Raw genomic sequence first — 14,174 nt, 5'->3', positions numbered from 1 at the left:
TAAGGCATGTGATACTCTACAAACTTGGCGACCAAGGTCATTTTTTGTTCATCTTAACCTGCTTCAGTTAAGTATCAATATATTCCCATAAAGTCACTATTGCACGCATGTTGACTGGCCTTATTCGGGCGACAGCATACGTCTGTTCCCCACGAGGCCTGTTGATCCCCCAAACCAATTTATTTCCTGAAGGCCTTGGCCCGAGGGAAATAGGTTAGTTTTGGGGGATCGACATGCCCTCGAGGGGAACAGACGTATACTGTCGCCCGACTAAGGCCAATCAACATGTGTTTTATACACACCATCGTCAATATCAATTATCATTAAAAACATCATCATTAAAAAACTGAGATATGACACAACAAATGCACGAGATGTGTTGTAATACTGTATAATACTGATTAGATCACTCTCAGGCATTTTAGTAAGTTAGCACTGACTAATTCATTAAATAACTCAGAAGTGAGAGAGCGTATTTGACTATTGCTATTGACTACTGCAAGTATTAGTTCGACATCTTTGAGATGCTCTTCTAAGGCAGATGCCTTAATCAACTTATCCTGACTAGAGGAACAGCAAACGACTACTGTATGTATCCAGACTTACAGGAGCACAGGCTGGATGTATACATTTTGGATGTTTTTCTGCTGCATATTTAAAAGGTACTCGCAGTATTCGACTTACTGAACCATACTTAACCATCACTTGCAATTGACAAAAGACAAAGCACCAGGTGGATCAGATAATGAAAACAGCATCATTTTTGTTCGGCCTAAACCGAATCGTAAAAGTCTCAAAACTGGTTTACAGGGATCTCAAAATTCATTTTATCGTCATATTTCAGAGATCTAAACAACATAGCGAAAACCCCACTTTATTGTCTCCAACCTTCAATTCATCTTAACATTTGCACATTTATCACGTGGTTTAGATAATGCCATGGGTATCGAAAATAATTAGTATATCATTACCAGAAAGCAATATTGCAAGGTTAATAGATGGTTATAATTTGTACAGACTAAATACAGTATTACACTAATAATTTCTTCACTGATAAGCTACCGATGCAAACAAATAAAGTAATATACAAAATAGCTGATAACCGTTATATATACCACCCTGGAGTGTTACATATGCTTGAAATTACAATACCCCAGAGTCGATAATTTATAGACATCTATATATTGTCTGAGTAACGTAGTTTGTCATGTTGATTAGAATTAGATGAATAAACGGCAATGTTCAGCCTATCAAGGGAATACAACAACGATAGCTATCTTTCTTGTAATAAATTAATCCATTGGGACCACCTCAATTGTACCTATGGTCTCTGTCGACTAGCAAATATTGAACAAGTTAAAACACCAAGAGAATAGTGAAACCTCTTGTATAAAGCAATAGCTTTGATGATGTATTGGCAGAACATACGATAGACTTCTTCTTGTTGTTGTTATTATTTTGGTGTTTCAAGGCTGGATCTAGGTTACTATTGGTATGACTTGCACTTAGTGCATTCAGAAGAAATTTCTCAAACTGAAATGTGCTCAAAATATTCGAAAAAACTCTCATCGCAATGTGTGTGTGTGTGTGTGTGTCTTTTCGTTCACCTATGAGATTTACAATTGTTCATTTTCATTTAAAACAAACACATTTTGAAACTTTTGGTTGAATTTCAGCGGAATGTAATCTCAAGAGATCTTAAGAAAGAAGTTTCATAAAATGCTTTAGAGGTAATAACGTTTTAAATGATACAAGTAGTTATTTTCTATCTACGCTAAAGTATTTGCTTTACGACAGGAGGCGAAATGTTATACTTCAAAGGTGACAAAACTTTATGCCATCTACAATTTCGAATTCTCACTTAGGTGTCAAACATTATGTTGCATTTATCCTATAATGACACTTCCATGCTAGAATTCTGACATTGGAAAACAATACTCGGCTAGATTGAACAACCATTAAAAAGAATTTGTCACTTTTCATTTTCGTGAAATGTACGTATTCAATTAAGAGTGTGAATAGTGTATCTTATTCTTTCACTATCATGGCAAGTATTACGCCTCGATCCGTCACTGGTTGTTCTGGCTAATATCGGTTATTCCTCGCACCAGGGTTGAAAATCGGACGTTTTCGCTTGTATCACCAGGTTAAAGTGTGTATGTAATTTTGTCATGTATGTGCCTAATGTCGGCCTCTTGAAAGTCAATGCACTATAAAGTGAACTTCCCAGATTTGTTACCATGCAATTACTTTGATTACTCTTTATAACGTGCCACGCATAACTATTCTTTGAGATTCAAGTGCGGGTGTCTTAATTGCTTATAACCAATCTGAATGCGAATATAGTGACAGAGTTTGTAAAAGTTAATGTAATCCACAATATTACTTCTTTCCTGAAGGTTTCTTGAGTGTTTTCAATTGGCTAGGTGATTTTTCTTTATGTGGGAATGTAATTTTGACTTTTAAACAAGGGATACAGTCTTTGCTTTACGATAAGAAAACAAAGGTATATATTAGGCACTTGATTTCATTTGACAGACGGCTAATTCAACTATTGCCAAGTATATGTTAAAGTCAACTATTGCCAAGTAATAATCAATCGCAGGGATAATAAATGATAGTTGAATAACTTTGGGAAGCGTAGTAATATTAAATGAACAACTACGTTTGTCCTTTTATCATCAATGTAGCCTTCAAATATACAAGTTTATATAAAACCTATATATATACACGCTATTCTGTTGAGTGCGGTTAGACGTGGCAGATTGATGGATACGTTTCCTTGAACGAAAACCAAACAACTCTCATCTGTATTCATATAACATCCATTTCTACAAGAAATACTTCTAACTTAATTAACTGTGTTTGTGTCACAGAAGGAATGGGGATTACAGTATATATCAATCTCTGAACAACAAGGCTAGTCTAATGTACGTGTATCACCGGCAAGGTTTGACTTGGAAATCTGTTAAACAACTTTAGCACAATGCAGCCGAGTACTTGGTCAGTTTAGGTTACTCTAACAAACCTCATGGGGTTATATGCTTTGAATGGAATTATCTCCAAGCATGGAGTTCGAGGAATATATCTCTGAGTGATACCTAGGTGTCAAATCTTTGTCTCTCTGTTTCCCTGATATTTTTTACATGATGTTCTTTCCTAAGATATAATCTTAAGTGAAGAATCTAGCAACACGCACAGACTTATTTCAATTGTTGACGACATCGCTTTGCAGAGATTGCTTCCTCTCTCAGCCTGTTTGCTATATTCATGCGGGGCTGGTAAAACGGAAATTTAAATTTTATAAGCTAACGAAGCATACTTCATTCTGATATGTCATACATTTCGTATCGTTCGAATGAAAGGTGGTAAATTGCTTCTTACTAACATGCTGTAACGCTCATTCTCCACTCTACCCATAACTACAATTCTACGTAAATTCAAATTATTTTGACCATTACGGAATGATAAATACCACAGTATATTTCTTGTCATGTCTTTTGTGTACCACATATCCCTCCTTCTCGAAATGTGTGTCAGAATGAATACCATTCCGAAAATAGATGTCGGTTTGTAATACAGAGCTGAATATAGAGCTGGCTTACTTCCAGAGTTATAATACGGCACCGTGCCAGTGAAATGGAATTAACAAAAATATTTTGAGGCAAACATGGGTTTTTTTCATCTGGGGCGAACTGTGACATTGAACGAGATACTCTTATAGTATGTTATTGATATGATACAAGGTATCAATGAATGAATATTGATACCCGGTAGCTCATAAATGGGTCTTATGATGCTGACTTCAAGAACGGTGGAGGTGTAGATTGATATTTCCTCACCTTTTACCATGATAAAACAGGGGAAAAACTAAACACTAATTCTTAGTCAAGTCACTGTGATGGCTAACAAATTTACCGACACTTTGACTGTGTTAAAACAGTCCTGAATTCTGTTCCGTTATGGCCAAAAAGAGACTTGTTTTGAACAGTGAGGACGAGACAAAAAGTAGTAAGTATATTGTATTAATAAACTCTACTTGGTAACTACTTGACGATTGGTTCCATTCACCATGACTTTCACAGGGAGAAAATAGAGTGATTAAATTATATGCTATTGTTAGAATTCAAGATTGTGGAAGATTATGAAGTTTGTCTATTTAGCATATTTTGGGTTTGTTTGATGTCATTATGACAATGGTACATTCCACCGTTTGAACAGTGTCTCGCCTTTTCCTACGGTCTATGTTAAACTAAAGAAACATCGCTGATATATAATGATTACATGTAAATATTCATCAGATATATCATTTCGAACATTAATTTGAATTGGTAAATTTTTAGTAATTGTAATTATCTAACTGGTTTAACTATGTCCCTGTGTCATATTGTTAAATAATTAACTTACACAATCATAGACAATGAAGCCTAAGATAACTAATTTTCCTCTCTGCAGTTTTACAAGCATATTGTAACAAGATCAAGTGCATGAAAAGGAACTAACGTTAAATAAATAACTACTAGGACATTAAATTTAATGTCACCTCTGTAACGAGATACGCGTACTCTTATTGGACAGCCTTGTGAACATTGTGCACACACGCGTTCATTATTTTTTAAAGTAGTTTACAGAGAGTGCTCTTTGCGACAAGTGGAAAGTGATTGAAGCCATTAATGGTCGTATATACATTACCAATATTTTACGAGAATACTTGTAATAAGTGTATGTTCTATCTACAATTTACAATATCATGCTGTGAATGGAAGTTAATGTAAATTACCTTTTAAAAACTTAATAGGTATATAACAAGACATACTCTATGTCTGTTATATTATAGACATATGCATTCCCAGTGGGATTATAGTTGTCAATAATCAAGAAATTTACGATTTACTTAACCCTCTTTTAGTATATCACACAATTTGGCTCACTTACTGTCTTTCATGTATTCATACCACAGACAATACAACTAATGCTTTAGGCAGAAACAAGATTGAGAAGCTCTCCGATGTGAATTTTACCAGAGGGGGATATACAAATTACCGGCGTCCAATATATTTTACCTGGTGTAAACGTACATTGTAGATTATTTCATTCTGATAATGGGATACGAATGTAATGGCAAAGTCTGAGAGTAATTTACAAATTAAAGCAACACATTTTCAGCAAAACCCATTTACGATTTCTACAACATTTTAGTATGTCGCTTGAAGAAAACATATTTAGACATAAGCAACCTTTGACAATTATGCGGACATATACAGTTGTAACCGTAAATACTTGCCAAAGTGGCTTGCAGATTATACACATATAAAATACAGATGTAGGCATACGTAGTTCTAAAAACGCTGACAGAATTATACATTCATTCCTCTCTTCTGAACATGGACACAACTAGACTATATGATTTATCAAGCAATAGCTCAATATGTATCTTCAATGTTTACTCGCACTTAAAATCTTTCTTAGCAAAGATGACAGTAAATACAAAGACCACATCAAATATAGGTGATACCACGCGTACATATTGGTATGTAAAGGGTAGCGATAGATGTATTCATTGATGCCAGGTGAATCTATGCTTTCTCCCATAGTATCTCAACACACACCACCTGAACAATATCCATATCCTATTATCATAGACATATATTATTAAAAAAGAAATATATGTCTAGAGAATGGCGACAGCTGTTTGTTTGCCAGCGTGGCCTGAACCTTTTGTGATAAAGTACCAATTTATTCAAGAATTTTAGCTATAGAAAATCAGTTAAAGGAAAGATGTTGCCATGTTGTATTTGGGACTACGTGACAGGGCTATGATGCCCCTTATGTTTCATGCTCACTATCACGTAGCTGTGGAAATATCAAGGTTTGACCATAGTCCATCCCGGAATCACCCAGGTCCAACAACGCATAGCATGTGTAGGCTCCGTTTGAGTAATTGTCTCTGGAGGTTTAAGTCATTACATTAAGCTCCCCAAATTCTCACTAGTTTTGTGAGTGACACATGTACACGGATGAGTGATACAGTCTGTAGAACGCTCACCCTTTGGGTCGGTCACAGAAATTCACGTTTCCAGTGTGATTTGAACCCATTATTTGACTGGTACGATTCACTTTTGAAAAGGGCATCTCCTCAAAACAAACAAACAAACAAACAAACAAACAAACAAACAAACAAACAAATCTCCAATGCAGTTATGTGTAAATATGAAGAAATGTTTTCACCTGTAATTTTTTACTGAATGCAAAATCCAATTCAATTAATAGAATATAAGGCGGGGGTCAGAATTTACAGCCGGGGGGGGGGGGATTCTGATGGTCTGAAAGGGGGCCCTGTAATATTTTGCTCATGAATTGAACCAACTTAAACCTCAGGAGCGGTCGTTTACCGAGTCAATTTAAAATAGGTTCAAAAGCTATATTCAGTGAGGAGTTGGGTGACAGCCATGCGAGTGTAGTTATGTGAGGTATGTATGCCTTCCTCTGTCTGTCTGTGTCTCCCCCTCCCTCTCCCTCTCTCTCTCTCTCTCCCTCTCCCCCTCTCTCTATCTCTCTCTCCCTCCCTCTCTCTGCCTGTCTCTGTCTGTCTCTGTCTCTCTCCCTGTGGAGACTTTTTTGAACATTCAAACCTTAGGAGCAGTCGTTTACCTGTACTTTCCAGAACTTTCCACTTCATTTACATACCATACATTTAATTATGAGGCAGTCAATAGCCAAGCGAATGTGTGTGTCTGCCAAATTATCTCTGTATAAGTTAATGTGTAGGTATTATAGCCATACAGTTGTATAATAATGTATTTAGGGTAAAATTGGGGTACTAAAGACAAGTACTCTATGGCTTTCGATAATGTGTATGGTTTGAAATTTTATACCACTAAATGACCTCCTACATGTCCTTATTTTTTAAAACGTTATTACCGTGGCCGAGTGCGAAGGATGCTGCGAATTTCTTTTCACTAAAATAATTTCTACCCAGGTCCCCTGCCGTAAATTCTAACCCCAGCCAAATATATATAACCCATAACTCATCTTAATACGACATTTCACAGAAGGATTGTAAACATGTATAAGACATATTGTCAAAATAAACATTTTACATAAGCTTTATCAAGGATATGTCATCTGTTTTGGTTGGTTACTGGTGATGAAATTCAACCCTTTAAAGAGATGTGAAAATTGTAATGAAATGTGACGGCAGTCAATCATCACATTCCGTTTGCAGTCCACGATATTATCTGTTACATGAAGGTAACTTAATTACGGAATTCCATTTCTTTAAAAAGTCATGCATCGAATGGCACTACATGAAATATGAGTTGAATGAACTGTCTACATCAATGACTTTGTCAAGATAAGAACAGTAATTTCTAGGACATGATGTGATGTGATTTTGTAGTGATCACCTGTAGAGATGCTATCCTCACGACTTGCCACTCACAACCTCTAACTATCTAGCAGAGCATTAAACAGCTTATAGCATTGTATAATCACTGAACGAAAAAGTCTAGGAGTAGCATGGGGCTCAAATTTTGTGAATTATAAAAGTAAATAAACATTCTTCAACCGATTAACTTTAGTCATGTTTTATTAATTGATACGTTCTTATGTGTGTATTCCGTCACTTGTGAATGATAATAGACTGGTGACGTCATTAATGTATGATTACAACATGAACATCACGGAACACAGATAAGTGCTTTACCAGGAAGTGATTGGCAAATAATTAAATAGGCAAGCAAAGTAATCACTGTATTACGTCATTTCCTGTACATACGGCATATGTCACGTTGGTGGAGGCTTTCCCTTTTTTGATAGATCGCCATGTAGTTTGATTACTAGTGTAACTCTCGTATGTACACAAACAAACCTTTTACACATTTTCCAAGGCGTAATTTGCAATTGCAGAGGTCCTGTTTTGACCCTCTAGCAAATGCTATTGCTGGTACTAACAATAAGTCAACCTTCTTGTTCTTTTTTGACCCTCTAGCATGAGATAAAATGCTACTGCTGGTACTGAAATAAGTCAACCTTCTTGGTCTATTTTGACCCTCTAACATGAGATAAAATGCTATTGCTGGTACTGACAATAAGTCAACCTTCTCGTTCTGTTTTGACCCTCTAGCATGAGATAAAATGCTATTGCTGGTACTGACAATAAGTCAACCTTCTCGTTCTGTTTTGACCCTCTAGCATGAGATAAAATGCTATTGCTGGTACTGACAATAAGTCAACCTTCTCGTTCTGTTTTGACCCTCTAGCATGAGATAAAATGCTATTGCTGGTACTGTACTAGGAAATGTCACTTCGTATATTTGTTGCTGCTCTACGGAACCTCTTTAGTCGGCAATCGTAACATTTATATTCGTTTCAAGTACGGCACGCTTTCGGATCCTGACAAGTGCCCTTTGGGGAATCTCTCCAACGTCTATATTCCATCGACAAGGTCATTGAGAGGGTACCTGTCGTGAACTGAGCTGATTTCTCTTTCGACCATATATGTTATATATATATATACATATATATATATATATATATATATATATATATATATATATATATATATATATATATATATATATATATATATATATATATATATATATATATATATATATATATATAACGCGAGAGAATTCAGGTTGCATTGTTTGATATAATTTAAACTTAGTATATTGTACAACCTGATCTCTTTGATCAAATTGTAAAACTGCCAATAAAAACATTAATTTAATTGGATTGACTTTCCGAAAATTGATACCCATTGAAATCAAAGTTTTGAAAACATATCTTGAAGAATGAATGTATTTTGATATATAGATTGTTTGTACTCAAAGCTGCGACTGGAGCAATTTAATAAAAATGTTTTGTTAGGTATAATAACTTACTCGCAATATCGCACACCGCGAGAAGTATTGCATCACCTGTGGCTAAACGTATTTTTGTAGCTGTATAATTAAATCAAGTGGATTTTGCGGTTTGCACCCAACGATGTCAACCGGTTTCTGTATGTCTTAGGAATACTATTGACCACTGATTAACATGTATAATGGTATTTTAATTGTAGTTGTCTGATTAAAAATGATACCCCAGTTATCATAACACATCGTTTTCATATAGCCTTCTGTGATTGGCTTCCGTGTCACATTGTATGGACTAATGACCTCAATTTGCATACAAAGAGCAATATTCATTTTCTATTTTCCGTAGGGCACTATTAAAGTAGTACAGGACTCCTACTGGTGATCGGTAATTGACCAATTGTTAGTGAATATTTCTTTGGTTATTTGATTTAAAACATGCCCCAGTTGCAGCTAGAGCAGGTTTAATACTTCACGTTATACGATTTGCTATCATACTGTGTATTTAGTATATTCATTTGAACGTCTATCATTACATAGTTATATCAATAAATTAATAACGAATGTAATACTAATTACTGTGGTGAAATAACCTATAACCCCAAACCTAATCTAAAGTGACACCATACTTGGACAGAAAGTACAATGACCATGGTTCTAATCGCCTCTAGGACTTACTTTATATTACATTATATTGATTATACCTTGGTTTTTACGTCAGACCATATCTTCTCATCGACCCCTGTAGTTAGTTAATCCTTCCATTACATATATATAGATCGTAGTATTTGATAACGAAGCATTATCTGAAAAGATACCTGTCACTTGATCCTTAGGGGCTATGAGGCTGTCAACGTTTATTATCATCATACTACAGTAGTCAGACCACTTTAGAGTATCTCTGACCACTTGAATAAGGCAACAGAAAAACTATATGTGTTTCCGGTAACCCGACCGACCTGCCAACTATGAATATTTTTTTGCACGCAAGAAAGGCAAAATGATGATAAAGATTTTGATTCGTTGCCCTTCATGTACAACTTTTTCAAATACTGCCAGTGTACACATTTCACTATTCGTTTGATGAGATGGTGTTGATGATACAAACAAACCAAATTGTAAACTCGAAATGTTGACAATAATGTTTTTGTTGACATTATATGTATAAACAAAGTATACAGTATCCAATGTACAATCAGTCAACTAATCAAGACATCGTTGAGTAAATAGACGTGCGTGTCACATGCGAGTCGGCTGACATACAAGTCGAGTCTATCACTACATACTAATAGTCCAGTTGCCAGATGGAATTTAGGGAAGGTTTTGTAGTTGATTATTGTTCTCCAGATTGTACTGAACAAGAATCCGCCAGGTGCCACCCTGGCATCCTTGGGCAATTTTGTTAATTTGCATAAATTAAAAATGGCCGATTTATGTCAATTTTGGCCATCGAGGAGCACATCCAGATAAGGCCTTTTACTTTGACAAATTCTTCCACGTTAGTAAAACTTTGTGTCAATGACCTACATGCTTTGTGGTCATGTTGACTACGTTGAATGTAGAGAATAGTAATCTTTAACTGGAGCATCTATCATAAGTAGCAAGTCTAACTGACGTACTTGAAGTATAATAGTAATTTGTTTCCGGAACATGGTCATTTCCGTTTTTTTGGAATTTTGATTAAAGAAAGGTTATATGTTATTTTCGATTGTTGGTGGATGTTATTCTTTGGTATTTTTGGTCAAAAAGTTATGTTATTTCTCTGAATTTGCTTTGCTTTGGTATTGTATGTGTACTTTGCTAAGGTTCATCTCAGTCAGTTTTGTTCATACGAGGATAACTTGGTATATTTAATCTAATATGAAAACCAACATCTATCCTTTCTTTATTGAATTTATACATGTACGGTCGGCATATTCTAGTCGACTACTTTACATAGAATTATATGTCTTCATTTATTTCCTTTACTCAAAACCCAGCAAAGCAATTTTGGCTGACAATTTGCTTGACCTTGGGTTCCAGCACTTTTTTGCCTAATTGGAAAAGCTTGAAATGTACAATTACTTTTATCAATTGTGCTGAATGAAATACTTTACGTTACATACAAATTGCCAAGGATGTATTACGAACAGTTAGCCCTCTCTCTGTCCGCTGTCTGTCTCTATATATGTATGTATATGCGCGCCCATTTATCTTGTTGCTGACTTTGTGAAAACATTGGGAAGATGCGAGCGATGGATTAAATAAAAATGCAGGGACTTTTAATGACTGGCACTCACAAGGTCACAAACTGACCCTGAGCTTAGAAAAGAGATTAATGATTATGAAAGCTGAGTATATATGAAGAACTGAACCACTATGTACTTGATAGACGTTAACAGTACTTATCTGAAATTGTTTGATTATCTCACATTTAGTTTATCATGTGTAGTCGGCTACGTACTGTACACGACGGCAGCTGAGTACTCATTTTTGACGTCGAGTATCTGTTCTACTCAAATGATGAGTTGTTGTCTTCTGGAAATTGCTTAACATATTCGGAATATACGGTATAAAATTCACTTGATCCTAAGGTACGATCGCACAATGTCACACAAGCTCAACAAGCAAACCTCGTTCGTTTAGGGGGGGGGGGGGGTTGGCGTCAATACTATTGCTGAACTTCATTTTCGCACTTCTAACCAAATTTCGAAACCTTTCCCGCCTTCAGGGATAAAAACTTACGTGTTTACTACTGGGATGTTGAAGTGATGAAAATTTACTTCTAATGTGAGATACAGCACTGGGTTTATTGCAGTATTTTGTGTTTACCACCATTCTTAGTGAACAGGTTCATAAGATTGGAACTTCATGTTTACAATCATGTTTATACATTGCATCGATCTTAGTGGTGTGACCGCTACAATTTTGATCATGGTTTACATCATATATAAACGTGTGATGTCGCACTTGTTAATATTCGTTTATGGGGAGGGGGTATGTCCTAAACGAACGATGTTTGTTCATTGAGCTTGTACGACATTGTGCGATTGTCCCTAAGCCTGCCACCGAATCACTTAATGACAGTTACTGCAGACAGACTTACAGAGACCATCATTTATCAAAGATTCATCCATATGGTGACGCTAGCGCGACTGCACCTGTCTATCTTCAATTTATTTGCAGCTTAGCCCTAAATTAAACTTATTGATTATAGAAATATGCAGGTTAAAATAACCATATGTTAATGTGAAATCGAATTCATTCTTCTGAATCAGTTATAATTATTTGTACACATAAGTAATTTGGTACAATAACCATATGCTAATGTGAAATCGAATTAATTCTTCTGATATGTTATACTTCTGTCTGTCTGTCTGTCTGTCTGTCTGTCTGTCTGTCTGTCTGTCTGTCTGTGAACACAATATCTCAATAACTACTGCATCAATTCTAATGAATCTTGCTATATATCTTCCATATGGTAATGACAAGAACTGATTAGATTTAACTAAACATCCAATGAACATTAATTAGTCATTTGCATAATTAATGATTTTCAGTAATTAGGTCATATCTTTGGAACGCATACTTACATATGTCATCTAAAGTTTGTTGATTTATCTTAAAGCTTTAATGAATATTATAAATGATTGACTGGTCGGTTTTTATACAATGTGAATTATTTTAACGGGCCGGATTTTCCACTTAGTGCTGTTTTTTTCCTCTTTGTGTGTGGTTATTTTCTTTCCTCATTTACTTTTGTAATTTTTAACGTCAGTCTGTACAATGCGCTGAGACACATGTGTAGCGTTTTTTTTTACAACAAATAAATATAGAATAATAATAGAGGTTACTTTGAAATCTTTTTATGCTAGTAAGTATGCGTAAATCATATTTCTAGCGAATGATTTGTATCACAAAATATATATACGGAATGGCTGATTAAAACTACGTTACGAAATCACGCGAGATTTCGTGGTCACTTGAGATTTCAGACGTTTTGATAGGAAACCGGTAAAAACACGACAAGTAAGTAAATAAACCAAAATAACGACTTTAGTCTAATGGTACACTTTATGACCAGATAGCGATGTCGCAATCGTTCTGAAAACTCTTTCGTTTCACCAAAGTCTGACATAATGCACAGTTAGGCAACTCGTCGCACCATACATCAATGGTTCATACGTATCAGACATAATTTATTGAAAGAGGACGCCGGACGCGATCGAGAGACTTGAAACCAAAAAGACTGTGAAATAACGATAAGGACAAATGCACTGGCGAGATTCTGCAAACAGACCTAATGTACATTAGCCTTTTAACAATTCAGTGACAACAGATAAGGAACTGTAGTCGTGCTGATTTGAACACCAGACTACAGTTTAGTAAAATGGCGGTTACAAAGACAATGTATGCCTACAAATACTCGGAGACCAGAATCAGAATCAGGAAATCCATATTGTAGAGAGATTAATAAGCATGAAAAAAAATACAATAAAACAGCTATAGTTGTTTGCGTTGGCAACGTAAACATATATTTCAGGAATTGCTCCAATGGCATTCTGAACAGCTACATTGTTGAGTTGATGGTCATTGTCATGTATCGGATTCAACAACTTGTCCCTTGTGTATCTCCGTCATCAGCAAAGATGTATGTGTGTATATTCGTCACCAGTAAGGAGCGGAAGGTTAAAGGTTTAACTATTTCATACTTGCCAAGTTAAAACCTGTTCCAGTCCATCAAAAAAAAACCCAGCGGTAGTGAGAATAACAACATGACACAATAAATAAGAGTTGAACAAAATACAGACATTTTGTGGATCTTAATCTCTTACTAATGAGATAACTATTTCTATGGTAAACTTGATAAACCAGTGACCTCGTCAGGGCACACCTACGATACGTAACAGGTTACACAGACGTTATATGTTTTGACAAGACTTGTTTATCGAGCCGATAATATGATCAAAGTGGCATACAGCACGATTTTCTCAATTTAGAATATTGCATTTATTGAAAAAAATATCAAAAGCACCCATTCACGACTCCATGACGTCATAATACGCTTTCTTTAATACATTCTTTTTGATAGTATGGAGATAATTCTATCGTTTTCTCAGTGTTCCAATATGTCCGTCTACCGTAGCTTGAGAACACTTTTATTGCCAGTCACTCGTTCAACATTAACAGGCAAGACACGTTCAATCATTCACAGTCAACTTGTTATAGCGTACGATGTGAAAAAGAAAACATTCATGCGTAGATGGACACGTGTTAAAAAATTGTCAAACCGATCAAATCAAGCTACGGTCAACACCTGAAGAAACGTGACTT

At 35.6% G+C, this 14,174-nt stretch overlaps 1 protein-coding gene across 1 annotated transcript in view; it reads right to left on the bottom strand.

The window, feature by feature from the left end:
* Positions 1-14,174, bottom strand: part of LOC144443154 (G-protein coupled receptor 54-like) — an 84,160-nt gene that overhangs the window by 68,982 nt on the left and 1,004 nt on the right. The window lies entirely within an intron of this gene.

Source organism: Glandiceps talaboti, chromosome 12, assembly GCF_964340395.1.
Source record: "Glandiceps talaboti chromosome 12, keGlaTala1.1, whole genome shotgun sequence".
Classification (NCBI taxonomy): domain Eukaryota; kingdom Metazoa; phylum Hemichordata; class Enteropneusta; family Spengelidae; genus Glandiceps; species Glandiceps talaboti.
This window is presented reverse-complemented; position numbering and strand designations above follow the sequence as displayed.